The sequence below is a fragment of the Neodiprion pinetum genome, chromosome 1 (genome assembly GCF_021155775.2).
Source record: "Neodiprion pinetum isolate iyNeoPine1 chromosome 1, iyNeoPine1.2, whole genome shotgun sequence".
Lineage (NCBI taxonomy): Eukaryota > Metazoa > Arthropoda > Insecta > Hymenoptera > Diprionidae > Neodiprion > Neodiprion pinetum.
This window is the reverse complement of record NC_060232.1, coordinates 9,530,330-9,544,336: the sequence shown is the minus strand read 5'-3', so window position 1 is coordinate 9,544,336 and position 14,007 is coordinate 9,530,330. Positions and strand designations below refer to the sequence as shown.

The window sequence follows — 14,007 nt, the reverse complement described above, 5'->3', positions numbered from 1 at the left end:
CTTTTGAAAACTTTCTTGCATAAATAAACGCAGCTAAATTGCTGAAGACACAGCTCAGAATGGTAATCGCAAGCTGTGCATTTATTAAACGCTCCTTGCGTAAATTAAACATGATAATTATTACCATACTTAATTCGAATACGACAGTCTGAAGATCGTGTTTAAATTGTTCGTCGCACTCCATCCGGACAGGTTATCCACTTTAAACGACTCTATTATCTTTCGGTATTCGATTGCAATAATTTTCTATTAGTTTTTTCGTTCTGACAAAGGAATATCCCCAAATCCGTCTTTGAGATGAAACGATCTAAAGAAATTGCATGAATCTAGGAAATACCTCGACTTTATTGAGGAAATTTTTATTTCATCTTTAGTAAATATGCTTTTAAAAAGATTCTTCTTCGTTATTTCAATTTTCCTGTAGAGAGTACATTTTACGAATAACTGACGATGATTTTTGATGTTATTCGTTCGGCTTGCTGTAGCATAGCAATAATCACCGTCGCGTCGAAATATATAAAAAAGAAAAATGATTTGCAGCTCATATTTAATCATCTTACATGGAGACATAGATTATAGAATGTGATCCGTCCAGATTATGTGTTATAAGCCAAAAAATTAAATATGCAAAGTGCCGTCTTTCATACAACGAATGGGTATTAAGTTAAGTTAAAAAAATATTAGCTAATGCAGTAATTGGACGTATTTCATTGTTATTGAGCAGGAGACGTGCAGATATAAAGTAAACTGCAGCTGTTGCGAATTTTCTATGGAGCTTTAAATACTGAAAAAATAATTCAAATCTTGTAGAGTGGGATAAAAAGAACACAACGTTACTTCGAAAATCAACTATGTAATACTGTAATGCTGTATACGTATATTGAAACCCTTGTATGAAAAATAGAGTCGTCAAAGTACGAGCCCAAAAATTTTGTCTCGTTAACAATTACAGTCGAATCAATAGAAATTTCTGCGGTACGTTAGTTGAAGAATTTTGTTCAATGTAGATAATCCCAAGTTTTACATTCCTTCCGGAGACTGTGCGAACATATCCTGTACGAGAAGTACTGTCCTGGTTCGAGCAAGAATTTCAGAAGTTTGGATTATCAGCAAAAGCCCCTCTCAAGATCGGAGGTTGATGAGGAACCGAAAACTTGAAAGGGGTTAAACTTGTTAACTCGACAGAATTAAAGTTTTCTGTACAAGCAAAAGTACGCTCTGCGAGCTGTATTGATATGGCACCAAAAATCTTTGCAACTCTCAACTTTTCATGTTACGTTGAGAAAAATTTCATTTGTTGTAGTACCTAGAAAAATTGAGTATAACAGGTATCGTTAAAAAACTGTTTGAATATTGTTGGAGTTACGAAAAACGAGGTACGCGTAATCATTTTGCGCTATTGTCGATCCTTTTTTGGCAATTGCAACGCAAAATCAGTTTGTGAGGTTTACTCTACTTTTTTAGTTAAACAAGGCTTGAACGTCAATTTATTGTTGCACAAGCACTAAATTTTCGCAACAGTTACAAGAAAATATAGTAACAGTGATCGCAATGAGAAAGAATAGTAACGGATACCAAACTTTCCGGTAACTGCAAAAAAACTAATTTTCATTTTACACCTAGAACTATATTATTCGATTGTGGTAAAAAATGAAAATAGTTAAGGACTGAGCGGTAAACGGAACTAAAAATTTCTCTCAGTGTAGTTTTCTCAGCTTACGATGATAACTCACACCTTTTATTGTGCGATGATTTGTGTTGACTCGTTGAAACATTGTCCGTACGATGATGCTGCGATATAGCGCACGGTTTAAACTGTAACGATATGTCCTATAATCAGTGTAATGACATGGGTAATTAATCACAACCAACTAGTGCAACTTCACAATCGTTATGTGCGCAAAGCGTGTCTATAAGCGTCACTGAAGCCTCTGGTAATTCACGGAATTTCAAAAATCAAATGGCCTGTCACATACTTGATTTACTCCCGGATTCAAATTCTTGGAGATAACCGGTTGATCCAAGGAACCATTGCAGATGGGGTTAAAAATCCTGAAAGATCAAAAAGTGGGCTGGTCGAAAACCCGAAGTTGTTGAGATAGGAATTTTAAAATAAGGAATGATCAGTGTAACGAAATTGGGATTTTCGATAAATTATCCAGTAGAATAACTGTTTTCCCGAAAGTTCATTTAATCAAGCGCTCTTTTATCCCAACAAGTAATTTAATTACAGTCTGCATTCCGAATGAATAAAACATAGCATGTGAATACATAGAAGAATGAAAGTTCCAAAATTAAAAAAAAAAAATGGGGCGAAATTTGGATCCGCAAAATGCCGAAGGACCAGAATCCCGAACGGACGAAATACCGAATCTCCAGAAAATTTGGGATTCATAAAATTCGTCAACTCGATGCTAGTTTTATCAAGATTATCTGTGTCATCAGAGAAAAAACGAATTCGAAAAGGGCACGAGTCTGACATTTCAAAAGGCAACTTTTTGACTCTTCGGTATTTTAGCAATTCAATATTTTTCCCTTCGTAATCTTGCCTATTCTTAAGAAAAAACAAAAAAAATTGGGTACATATTTATTTATACATTTTTGCGTTCTCAATTTTTAGTTTTCTACAAGACAACTTTTCGTATTTATGGTCTTTCTACTTTTTTAACTTTCGATAATTTGACTTTCGAGATTTCGAGTCCCGTTGACTTTTTAATCTTTCGAATTTTTGTACCCAACTCGCTTTTAGATCGAAGGCTGGAAATCAATTACCTCATTACGCACACTCGACGAAGTGCGACTATGCGTCAGTGATGACTGCAGGAATAGTGGGGTGATAAATATACTTCAGATACAGGTCCTTTGAAGTTCTCATTCCGTGCAAATGTTTAAATCTCACCTAAATAAATATTGTACATTTCGAAGCTTGCAAATATAGCTTTGTAAAGATGCAACGCGACGAGGTCTTTAATGTTAGTTTGAAAAATGTGATATTTGTCGTTCGAAAGTGGTTAATTTCCAAGTAAATTTCAGAAATCACTCAGAAAATGAGACTCACAATCAAGCCAATTGAGCAACTTCAGTCGAAGCATCGTTGCTGGGTCGTATGATTCATCATAATTTTCATTCATTTCACGAATCTTGGATCAAGAGACAAGCTCTGCTAAATGACACGTCAATTACTCTTCAGCTCTAATAATGCCCTGTCATTAATTTTCAGGAACAACCTTCCGTGCTCCAAATCTTTACGTATATCAAGAGGTGAGTGGCTCATGGATAGTCACAGGATGTATTCAATTTCTTTATTTTCATTCCACTTGTAATCTTTTCCCTTTCGTTGTATCTGTTAAAATTCCTGGCCAAGGCTTCTAAGGAATGTACGATTAGACGTCGCGTGGTATTTTCAGTAATCGACTATGTGTGAGGCAATAGATAAGGTGTCTAACCGAAAGCGAGTCTATAACGTGACGTACGGTTCACTGATCACCATTTCACATGGATTGTAATAGTGAGAAAAATTTTATTTCTTACATTAACTAAAAAACTTCAGTGTAACAGGTATCGATGAAAAAAAACTGTTTGAATATTGTTAGAATTACGAAAAACGAGGTACGCGTAACGGTTTGCGCTATTGCCGATCCTTTTTTGGTAATTGCAACGCAAAATCAGTTTGTGAGGTTTGCTTTACTTTTTTAGTTAAATAAGGTTTTAACGTCAATTTATCGTTGCACAAGCGTTAAATTTTCGCAACAGTTACAAGAAAATATAGCAACGGTGATCGTAATGAGAAGGAATAGTAACGGATTCTAGACTTTCCGGTAACAGCTAAAAAACTAATTTTAATTTTATACCTAGAACTATATTTTTCGATTGTGGTAAAAAATGAAAATAGTTAAGGACTGAGCGGTAACCGGAACTAAAACTTTCTCTCAGTGCAGCTTCACTCAGGATGTTAACCTGTTAACCAGTGGTTGTTGATGACCCCAGCCGAAAATTGCTTGCTGTAACGAAGCAATTCTACATTTTGACTTGAATTTTTTTGGCTATTCACTCAAGTGTGTTTTGCAAGATAAAGAAGGTCGCAGCAACAATTTCGTAATTTTAAGGTAGTAATATACAAGTCATATTTTCAATCTGTCAAGTCACGACAGTCTCGATTGAAAACCCTTAAATCACGAATGAGCCCAAGCTGCCAGCTAATCGTAAATGTTAACACGAGACAAAACGCTGTGATATTATTTCAAAGCGACACCGAATCCGTTATTGGTTTTACATTTGCAATGCATGTTTCATTTCATGATTTTCCGAATTATCGACTTTTCATCTCTGTTCAAATATGACGCTGTACAATGTGATTATTACGAACTTATTAATGAACGAAATGTCCAAATTTAAAATCAATCATACGTATGGTTGTTAGGGTATCAATTGAGTTTTGTTATAACAATGGGCCCGGTTCAATACTTGAACAGGTTCGCGTTGATGGCGAATCGGGAACTCACTAATGAAAAAGCTACCTTTTGATGAAAATGAAGGACCTCGGTGTTACAACGACAGCACTGAAAGCCACGTTTCGGTGAATTATCCTTTTTTGCCCGCAGTAAGCGGATCCTCGTGAATCTCTTCAATTTTGCGCATCCTTATCGACACATCCGTACAACGTTGGTTTGAGTTCCAATGTTCCAACTGCCGCAAGAACAATCTGTCAACATACACACATCCATGTGCACATATCACAGTGCGCGGAGTTCACTGAACTAATGCAGAGTTCACTAACACCGTCGCCTTGCGCAGAAATAAATTAGAACCATGAACATGAATCATGTTATACGTGAACCATTTCAAGAACCACCACCTCTACAAGAAACAACACATTAACATCTCTGTAACGCGTCGGCGTGACCACGATTGACTCACGATCGTTTTTAGGCGACCCTTAAGAAGATACGCGATCGAAACTTTATGATCTTTTAATTTGCTCGAAGTCTAAACTCATAACGAAGCTTCATAGAACAAGTGGTCTTCACTTTGTTTCAATCAATGTGCCATACGTGTCCAGATATTATTCAAACTGAAGTGAAGAAGTAGGTTTTTTTTTTTTTTTTTTTCTTTTTGGTGAAGTTGCTTGCAGTACAATTTTTGTCAATAAAGTTTCAAAAAAATTTGACAATAATTCGCGATTCAATATTCATTGCAATTCATAAAAATTTGTGTGAAAATTGTCAATCGCGAATTATTGACACAATTAGGTGGTAAATTATTGAATCGCAATTTCCGCAGCAACTTTTGTTCCCTGCGCTTCTTTGACGAATAGAAAATTTTACCAAATTCTTACGACAAGTGTAGTGCTGCGGGGAGCTTTTTGATAAACACCATTTTTTGATGTTATTTCAATCGACTTCTTTTAGGAAGATTCATTACGAGTTTAAGTTTCAAGTAAATCGAAGAGTCATGCAGTTTCACTGATGCATCCCCATAAAAATACTTTCTTAAACTTGATCTTCTACGTCTTGATTCTTACAGGTAGACTTAATTTTCTTCAATCTTCATTTATCAGTTTGAATTTTTCATAAATTCATGCCAAATTCATCCGTAGGTCATTTTATACAATTTCAATATAATTTAAAACCCTGGTATTCGAATTGATGGTAGTTTTCTACTCAAATTTAAGGCATGAGAGTTAGAGATAACATAAATGGTTTAAGAATTCTAAGGATTAGCAAAGTTCCGGACTTCACAGAACTGCATTATCAATCGATGTTATACTTTTGTTCACAATAATAATTACTAACTTTGATTTCTCAACTTCTTATGCAACTTGTAATCTCTTTCGTTAATCCGTTATCCATCGTCGAAGAGATCATCGATATCTTGAATTGTTTTCTACGTCGCATCCATACTTCATAAAAGTATCGTAGTTATACATTATAAATCATTTTTATTTTTCTTTGCAATTGATATAAAAAAAAAGTTGTTTTCACTGCTTTTTTTAAAATTGAAAATCGTATTCTTATCGAGTACTTCATGGATGTCTGTGTTAAAATAACTATTATATTCGAAAACATGAGAATTTTCACATCAACAATCGGGAATTGTTAGTTTTAAAAGAGTTATTATTCGTTCTGGTTACTATCAATATTTTTAGTCAACTTTTCTACTTGTTTGTATTACATACTCGGAAAATAAATCAGAAAAACAATACCTATCTATTATGAAACGAAGCACTAGTTGAGTTATTATCTATCACGGAACCGCAGCTACTGCACCGGAAAATTGCGAACCAAATGTGTACCGCGATATTGCCAAAGTTGCAAGTACCCGAATACTATAGGATACCGTATAATCAATTACTTGAAATGTTGGCTGACTGTATTATAAAATAATCGTGATATTTTCTCTAGATGTAATAACGTTCGCATAAACTTTCATCATTTTAACCAAAATCTATTCATATTTTTCTTCAATATTTATGCCTTTCTTTATTTCTTCGTCCGTTCTTTTTTTTTTTCCTACACCATTCTTTTTTTGATACAACGATCTTAAAAGCTTAAAATGAGTAATATGCTTCAGCGTTGAATCCTCAATATCAATTTCAAAACGGTATCCTTCCATGATCAATAAGAAACAGTATTGGACAACAAAGGTTCAGAAAAAATGTTTGTATGTGAGGCATTCCACCCGAAACCGACTCACGTCCTGACCTTCGCCATCGGCGATTTTATTCTCTTTTCAGCATGATGTAGAGTGTACAAAAAATCATCTTTTACCGAGTTATAGATTTTTTGAACCACTTTACTGCTCCCAAAGTCGCGAAAACACAATTTTATAATGAATAACTCCAAACGATTGGCTTTCAAGTGTTTCTCGTGCATTTCTGATTGAAAAAAAAAATTATGAGATCAAATGGAAGTCGGCAGGCTTTTGGTGTAAAAGCTACAGGTGAAACGAGTAATTGAAAAGTGAGAAAAATCGAATTAAATGTAGATTTGAAAAATACAAATTTATGTTCTATTCGTTTTCTGTCTCTTTTCAATTACTTGGTTCGCCTGTAACTTCTAAATCAAAAACTTGCCCACTACCATCTTGGTCCCAAAAATTTTATTTTTCAACAAAGAATTCACGAGACAAATTTAAATTCAATCAATTAGGGTGTTATCGTATTTTTTTGAGCTGGAAAAATCAAACCCGTGGTCCAAAGAATTTTAAACTCGGTCAAAGATGATTTATTTGTACACTCTACACCGTACTTAAGTATAAATAAAATCGCTGAAGGATTCGGTCAGACGTAGGTTGGTTTGTGGCGGAATACCTCATATATTTTTAAAGAATTTGAGATAATTTCTAACGACAAATCACGGGATTCCAAGAGACACCATATAAATTCAACGATTTTTTTAGAATTTAAAAATCTTACGTGGCTTCGTATTACGAAACTTCGTGCAGTTTAAAATTATTTCGAAAGAGTTTGTGTATTTTCAGAAGATTTCAAAGAATTTTAGAAAAATTCAAGGGATTTTGAAAAATTTGTCGAGGGTGAGCACCGGAATTCGAATGTAATTAAGCGGTTACACGGGTTCTGAAGGGCAAAAAGGAAACATGTTTTCTCTATTTAATTTTTTTTTTCAACATCATTAAAAAAGTCACTTCATTCAAACTTTAAGCATATAAAAGAAAATATTTTATAAAATTTTCGTAGACGTAGATATCTTCCCGGTAGACGGGATACCTCGTGATACCTTTATTTGAAATTAAAAAATCAAAATTTTTCTATTAGTAGACGATTATAGCTTGTCCTTGAACGAAGGATTCTTTTTTGTGATCACAACCTATTATACAGGGCAATACATGGTCTAGATTTTACTGAAAATCGTACTGTTTTGCATACAACTCGATCAAAACTTCAAATTACATTTTTGTATCAAAATCCTTCGTTCAAGGACAAGCTATAATCGTCTACCAGACGAAAAATTTTGTTTTTTTGATTTCATATAAAGCTATAATGGATACTTGTTTCACCGAAGACCAGTTCTGAACAGCTGAATTTTCAAAATGTTCGTAAGATAATTTTACAAAATGTCGTTCAAATAATTCTTTCTTCTTCCACACGTTCAAAAATTTGAATGAAATAGTTATTTTCTTATATTTTTGAAAAGTTGGAGAAAATACGTTGTATTTTTTTTTTTTGTTTTTTTTGTTGCCCTTCAAAACCCCTCGCTCCGCACGAAATTCGACCCTTTTAGCAACCCAATATATGGAATGCCACTTTAATCCTCCGTTCCGACTGTATTTCAATTCTCTGAAACGACCACTTCGCGCACCGAGGCCTGGAAAAAAAGGTCGAGAAACTGTGTTGCCAGCGGGTGCACGGGGTCAGATCAGGCTGCGCGACCATTGCCAATGCAAAACGTGGTAACCCAGCCGCTCTGGCTCTTACGATGAGTTTGATTGCGCGTCGCGGCGCGCGCCTACGCGTTCGGCGGGCTATGCGAGCTTTTGCTCGGCTCCCGGCGAGCCCTCGGTCGCAGTCATCTGCGACAGCTCGGTCTGTTCGTACTTCGTGCGGTGCGGTATCCGTCTCCCCTCTCTCTCTCTCTCTCTTTAACACTCTCTCTCGCTCTCTCCAACTCTCTCGCGGTTAATGTAACGCGCCGCCTAACAAGTGTCAACAAAGTGTCACCACCTCGCGTCTAACGTCGAGCTTTGAATCGGGACTCCAAACTCGGTGGAGAGCCCAGACCGAGCTTTCGAAGCTTGCTCGGAGTGCCGTGAAGTTTAGCCGAGAAAAAGCTCCGCGTCACGCGCGCCTTTCGGTAGTGAGATAACACCTACCACGTGTTCCCTGTTACAGTTCCGTTTGTCAGGATCACTGCGCCGCTTTCCCACGCGTGACTCAACGTTCGTTGCAGGCTGACCACGGGCTGTGACTACTTGCAACTCGGAAAGGTAAGACGAGATACGGCGGTATCGTTATTGTCGCCGCTGGTGTTCACCTTCTCTCGCATGTTTAATGTTGGCCTACTGTGCGGTGGTCGTAGATTTTTTTTTTTTTTGCGTGGGTCGTAAACACGAGCCGCATTCGATGGCTCGATGATTTGTGTGTGTTTAATAAACATGTTTCATTCAAGGAGTGTCGATCGTGCTATTCAACCGCTGGAGATCGTTTCGTTTTTCTCTTCAACGAGTCGCGATTTTTTCACCCTTGCTGACGAGTTTTGGACTAATTCATCCACCGTGATTAGCGAAACGATTTCTTGTGCGGAGTGGTGAGTCGGGTTGAAACTGGTAACGTTATCGTGACGAAACATTGGGGCAAGATCGCTATTTTCTTATTCTTACGATGATTTTGAAGGAAATAAGATTGCAAAATATAAGTGTGTTTTGTTTTGTTACGGGTTACTGAATTTTAAATAGTTGCTAAATTGCGAAACAACGGTTTTTACTCAGCACGAATCGTTACGAGAACGTTACTAATATCAACGTGATGGTGTGAATGGATTTAGTTGAATCCGATATTTATAGTTTCTCAAAATCGCCCGAAAATTGATAACGAATATAATAAATCGTGTAAAGCTACTGTAACTGTCTCAAGAAAATTGGAGAATCTCTTTTGAAGTGATGACAACTTATGACATGTTGCGCTTGTACTCCTATGAAATAATCGACCTCCTGTGACCCTGCGATACAACGTAAACGAGTATTCTAAATTCGATATAATACATCTCAAAAATAACTTCTCATATGATCGCAAGTGATTCGCATTCATATTCGTTCGACCACAGTCGAAATTTCGAGACGCTTCAGGCGTCGAAGTTTCAAATCAACGAGATTAAAGATAGTAACGTTATCGTAACGAAACATTGGTGAAAAGATGACTATTTTCTTAATTTTAAATGATTTTTAGTCAACTACGATTTCGGAACATGAGAATATAAGTGTGTTTTGTTTTATGACGGCTTACTGAATTCCGGACAATTTCAAAATCGCAGAGTAACGGTTTTTCCTCACACTGAGAGAAGTTTTTAGTTCCGGTTACTGCTCAGTCTTTGACTATTTTCATTTTTTACCACAATCGAAAAATATAGTTCTAGGTAGAAAATGAAAGTTAGTTTTCTAGCTGTTACCAGAAAGTCTAGTATCCGTTGCTATTCTTTCTCATTACGATCACCGTTGCTATATTTTCTTGTAACCGTTGCGAAAATTTAACGCTTGTGCAACAATAAATTGACGTTAAAGCCTTATTTAACTAAAAAAGTAGAGTAAACCTCAGAGACTGATTTTGCGTTGCAATTACCAAAAAAGGATCGACAATACCGCAAAATGGTTAGGCGTACCTCGTTTTTCGTAATTCCAACAATATTCAAACAGTTTTTTTTAACGATACCTGTTTCACTAAATTTTTCTAGTTACTGTAACAAATAAAATTTTTCTCAGTGCAGCATGAATCGTTGCGATAACCTTACAAACGCCAATACGATCCAAATCATCGAATCCTAGGGATTTCGAGCATTGCACACGTGCGAACCGGTACTTGACGTATATTTATGCCTGGCAGAAAGAGAGAGAGAGAAAAAGAGAGAGAGAGAAAGAGAGAGAGAGAGAAAGCTGGGTGCACGTGTTTCGCAGGCAATCAGTCACCAGTCAAGTCAGACTTGTCGCGCTGAGAGTTGCGGCGTCTAAGCTGATTGTGAGTGAGCTTTCAGAGTCCCGGCAGAGCTTTACATTTTTACAGCACGTCGCTTCAGCAGCCCCACACGTACGTACTCGCGAAATTCCAGCGGAAATTGTCATGTCTTTAAAGTGATCGGTTAGTGTTCAGTCGAAAATATTGGCAAAGTACGCGCGGATTGAGGAGCGCAGTGGAATCATTGCGAGAACTTGGTGTTTCGAATCGTCGAAAAGGAAGTCAGGCTGAAGTTGGTAACGTCAGCGTTACGAAATCTCAGAAGAAAAAATTCAACTTTATTTGGAAATTTAAAAATGACTTTGAAGAAATTGGCTTTTCAAAATTACAGTGTATTTATTTTTTTGTTTGTAACGGTTGACTATATCTATAAATATCCCGAAGATGCGAAGTAGCGATTTTTCTTAAACACGCATCGTTACAGTAACGTTACTAACTTCATCCTCCATAAAATGGCCGGATTAGTGATTTGCCGTATTATTCGGGAAACTCGTCTTATTGGTGATAAATCGTTGTTACCATATAGCGATGAATGATGAATAACTTGAAACTTTTCAAGTTTGTCATATTTCAATAGATTGTATAGACTTTCTAAATTCTATTGAAAAGAAGCTTTAGTGCTCGAACGACGAACAAATTTATTCACAAGAGTTTCGTGATTTCACGATCGACAAATTTCTTGACTCACTGTCAAACTAAACGTCACCAATTACCAATGATCGATAAACCGAAACCAGGGTCATCAATTCCGACACTTTTTGATATTCCACCAATTCTTTCTGACCGTATGAGAACTTTTTTTTTTTGTTTCAATAACTACAGAGTGTTTTGTTTTTTGTTTTTTTCCTCCTGTTTCGATTTTAAACTTTCCGCTGCTTATTCGTGAAGAAAAAAAAAGAACAAGGGAAGTTATTATAATCACCCTCAAATCGAAAAGTCGGGTTTTTACGATATCTCGACGTTTCAAATCCTACAGAATCACCTCCGAGCATTGTCCTTGATTTTTCCAACTTTCCTTCTCCCGATATCTGGAGAACAATCGAACGGATCTGAGTGTGATTTTCCTCAATTGACGAGGCTTTTCTTCACTCAAAATTTGTGGAATTTCGAGTTTCATTCGATTGTTTATGAATGATTTGAAAATTTCACTGAAAGTTCTCTTACACGTAACATGAATACACTCGTGGCAACCGTAGCGCCTGGGATTGAATCCCATCTGCGCGCGAAGTTTGAATAGATACGTCTTCTTTGAATGCATTCGTAGTTTTAAGCAGTATAACCAACCGAGAATTTGTCCTTAGCATTGCCGGACTTCAACTTGAAATGCGAAGTCATACAAGTTAAAATGTTATCACACGATTGCTTTCAACGGTAAAAGGTTCATTTGGTTTGATAGAACAAGCAAGTTATAGCATGTTTGGAATGGTTCATCTTCAGTGTTCGGATAAGGTCAATTTCATCATCTGAAAAATTTCTTTCCCATCGCGTGGAATTCAGGCTTTCAAAGATAGCCTTCTCCCTCTTACCGTCTGCCTCTCTTAGAATTTGTATGAACAAACCTTCGGACACTCTGAACTGCCAACCGCACGCCACGTGGATCCACTTGCGACTGTTGTGAGAAACCCCCGGGTCAGCCCACCACTTCGTTTCAGTCAAGTTCACGCAGCCGCGATGTACTGCAGGTACTTATTGTTAATGGAGTGAAGTTAGTAACGTTAACGTAACGAAACATAATGGAAAAAATGGTTATTGTACTATCTTAGACCGACTTTGAAAGAGCTTACTTTTCAAAATATGAACATATTTTCTTTGTTATAACTTACTAGCTGAATTTCAGCAAATCCCGAGGGTTCAATTAACCATTTCTTCTGCACACGCATCGTTAAATCAACGTTACCAACTTCAACCTCATTAATATGTCGTCTCAGAGAGCTCTGAACAGCTTCTAAAATCTCGGACTTAGGCATCTCATCACGTATATTCCATTAGGAATCTTGGATTGTATTCTCAGTTATGATACCACTTGAACCGACTCGTGTCCTCAATCGTCTTGAATCACTGTCAATACCTACATACCTTTTACGCCTACGTGTGTATGCGATGTATATGGCGACGAGGTTGAATTATTATAGGCACACGTGGAGACGGAATTAAGCCGCGGGTCGCGCAAACTGGTGAAAAGGGCAGCGGCGTAATTTAAGCAATTGTTAAACTTGCGCCCTGCCCTTATATTCATAGACACGATACGAGGTACCCAAAGGAACAATTGGCTTGACTCGATCGTCAACTGTCTCGTGATCTACCAATGCCTATTTCTCGTAAGGGAATTTCAGTTGACAAAATCAAGCTTATGTTGATTATACGGACTCATTGTATTATATCACAAAGCTTTTGTTTAATCGATCGCATGTATTTTGTTGCACATTGTACTCTCTTGGAACAAGCATATCTTGGTTCACTCAAAATCCGTGCATTTAGCTCGACGATTTCAGATTCGTTCAAGTCTCTTCAAAACCGCGTGCGATGATTTACATATAATTTGGAAATTTGTGTTTTCATCGGTTGATGGTTGAGAATAAGTCATTGAGAACTTCACGTATGTGTCGGACATTACAAATGATGTAAAATTACGCATATAATATAAATATACTGACATTGACATGACACTCAGCGAGCTTTTACTTGTATTTACTTAACTTGATGCCCTGGTTCTGCAAATTGTTGTCTTGCAAATTATTCGTATGTGACAAAGTTCACAGAGTGGGAAGAACAATTTTATCGAATTCGTGTCAATTCACGCGATTCTATTCAAGTCAAATTCATTTTGGTTCATGTCTTGCGCTAGTTTTTGCGAATTTTCAATCATACATTACGATTCAATGATGATTTAAATTCACAAATTTATATTTTCAAGTAAATTACATTTAGGGTATTAATTCTGCTTAACGTGAAAACTAACAACATCTAATATACTATATGTAGAAGTGAGTGCACGCATGTTCAAGAATTTTGACTCCATTAGTAGAAGAGGATCATTAGCATAAAAGTCGAATCAGTGGAGTAGGAAAAAGCTTGGCTTAATATTCAAATTACGTGCCTTATTGGGTCGTGAGATGACAAGTTGATAAACAGGGATAAGTGTTTGTAGTAAAAAGAAGAAAAGAAAACCTCCTTTAACGGGTAAATAGTTCTACGACTGGTGCCTACGATTAGCACCCAGTTTCATTGTTGGACAAAAATTTCGTGGATTAAATTACGGTAGCACTTTCTTCTACATAATCACGAATCGAAGTAAAATGCATCCCTCAAATAATACCTACCTACAT

At 36.7% G+C, this 14,007-nt stretch overlaps 1 protein-coding gene across 5 annotated transcripts in view; it reads left to right on the top strand.

Annotated features, from left to right (window-relative positions):
- The window catches only part of PH4alphaEFB (prolyl 4-hydroxylase subunit alpha-1), a 144,037-nt gene that overhangs the window by 55,682 nt on the left and 74,348 nt on the right, over positions 1–14,007 (top strand). The window contains exon 1 of one of the 5 annotated variants that reach the window (XM_046609107.2): positions 8,515–8,943. The exons of 3 other annotated variants lie outside the window; for them this stretch is intronic. The gene's annotated coding sequence lies outside the window, so the exon portion shown is untranslated. Of the gene's footprint in view, positions 1–8,514; positions 8,944–10,630; positions 10,754–14,007 lie in introns of those variants that run through there. One more of the 5 variants, XM_046609109.2, reaches the window with a different exon arrangement.